Raw genomic sequence first — 2279 nt, forward strand, 5'->3', positions numbered from 1 at the left:
TACCTAAATGGAATGTCAAGATTTATATGGATAACCCGTCATAGTTTTAACTTGTTATTTGAATTGTCCTCTTTATTCAGCGACATCCTCGAGACACAACAACAGAAGCTTTCTAAAGACATGCAAACCATGAGATGGAAACTTGCTTTGTAATTCACTACCAGTGACTGGCAGTCCTGAAACAGGTGGTTAGCTTAAGTATATTCAAAATGTGGTGTTATTATAATAATTTAGTCCTATTATCATAAACACAGTTTCTAAGTTCCATAGTTGGGTCTGTATATATACTTAAAATAAGCGTAGGAGTCAATCGCAACAAGCTCAGGATAAGTTGAATCTTATTTATTGGGTATGTCTACCGGTTTCGCCCGAACAGTGGGCTTCTTCAGGACGATTTAATAACAAAATATGTCCCATGAAGTACTAAAATTCTGGGCACATTTATATTGTGTATAGTGACGTAATACAGGTAACGAACAAATTACCTGACGTTACCTGTATTACGTCACTATACACAATATAAATGTGCCCAGAATTTTAGTACTTTAGTACTATCATGTCTACAGTGTCTATGTCTGATTCATGACAATTTTCATTTTTATTTTTTTCTCCAGAATGTCCAACTTTTCTTGGCAAATTCCAGACCTACCATCAGGATGCAGTGTTCTGTAAGACACTGCAAGAGCTTTGTCCTTCTGGGATTCCTAATCCTTTGAATGGAGAAAACAAGACATTGCTGTATATGTGACAATGAAAATACCATATTGTTGGACATTAATTAAAAAGGGCATTGACCAATGACATGTATACCGTGGCTAGTGATTGATAATTGTTGTGATTTTTCTGATTTGGTCATACAGTCAGAATGAAGGAAAGACAAATATCATGGTTCATGAACTTCAGATACACTTTTAAGCTCCTCTGGTACAAACTGTCATAATCTTATGGTATAGTGAAGTGTCTGTCATAAGTCTGTCTGGGATAAATACTTTAAAGTTTCATCATGTAAATTACCTTGACCTTCTTTCAAGGTCACAGGTGTCAAAACAGGCACCAGTTTCTTAAAAACTGGTCTTGAGTCATGATATTTCATGATGATTATATTTTATTCAGTATTCCTTTGCATTGCTTTGTTTTAAAAAAAAATGTTTTAAATTGTTCCATCAAATATATGTACATGTATGTAGATATATGTAATGACAGCATACTTGTTGATAACTTTGTTGTAGTGATTGTTTTGTTAACTTTTATGCATATTGATATTTTTTTATGAAATTAAATCATTGACTGATGTAAATATGTATGTTGTTATTTATCTTCATCTTTGTATGTTTGCCTCACAACAGAAACGTATACGTCTCTGCTCACAAGTTACATTTTTTATTCCCAGCCCCTACTCAACGAAGTTTGCAGAGGATGAATAAATGGATTCGTTCTCGCCCTCCATTCCCATTAAGAAAAAGTGTTGGGTCCATTTCTGGGTACATCTAGGTAATACATGCATAATGATGGCATCAATGACACAGCTATAGGGACACTGATTAATGTGTGTAGATGCTGAATTTGACTTACATTTTAGACTCCAGTGACTTCCTTCTACATTGTACATCAGTGCACATTAAGAAAAGTTGTGTAAGTCCATATCTCAGTAACAAAAACTATTATATGGTTAATACTTAAATTAATGATGCAGGTAGGGTTGCTCTACTGAATGCATACATGCATGATGAGGATGCTTAAGCTGACCTTTCATTAAACACTTCAGTACCTTTCTTTTATTTTAAATATAAATGTAACAGGAAAGAGAATAGTGTGCTTCCACCGGGGATCGAACCCTTGATCTCCAGGTTCCTAGTTGGACGCTCTACCACTGAGCTGAAGGGAAATTCCCTATAGCTCTAAGCTAGGAGGCGACCTTAATCCTAATGTACAATTGAACCCTGCCACACTACTCCAACCTTTTAAAATGTGTTCGCCCTCGGACACCACAACCCATGTTCTAACTCCCTGTCACTACAGGAAGGGCCACAGACACCATTTGTAACAAGAAAGAGAATAGTGTGCTTCCACCGGGGATCGAACCCTCGATCTCCAGGTTCCTAGTCGGACGCTCTACCACTGAGCTAAAGGAAAATTCGCTCTAGCTCAAAGCTAGAAGGCGACCTTAATCCTACCCTTACCTACAAATTACGCAGTTGTTCCGCGAGTGTTGAAAAAAATGCGGAAAATGTGTGGATTTTTTAGCTAAGGCGTTAGCCGCCAGCTATTGGTATTACTTT

The 2279-nt window shown here is 36.8% G+C and overlaps 1 long non-coding RNA gene across 2 annotated transcripts in view; it reads left to right on the forward strand.

Moving 5' to 3' along the window:
- LOC110445769 overlaps positions 1 to 1136 on the forward strand; it is a 2362-nt gene extending 1226 nt beyond the window's left edge. Inside the window, exons 2-3 of one of the 2 annotated variants that reach the window (XR_002462394.1) lie at positions 81 to 185; positions 615 to 1136. This is a non-coding gene — a long non-coding RNA (uncharacterized LOC110445769). Of the gene's footprint in view, positions 1 to 6; positions 186 to 614 lie in introns of those variants that run through there. The other variant, XR_002462393.1, reaches the window with a different exon arrangement.
- Positions 1137 to 2279: the final 1143 nt, after the last annotated feature.

The sequence above is a fragment of the Mizuhopecten yessoensis genome, unplaced genomic scaffold (genome assembly GCF_002113885.1).
Source record: "Mizuhopecten yessoensis strain PY_sf001 unplaced genomic scaffold, ASM211388v2 scaffold2369, whole genome shotgun sequence".
NCBI lineage: Eukaryota > Metazoa > Mollusca > Bivalvia > Pectinida > Pectinidae > Mizuhopecten > Mizuhopecten yessoensis.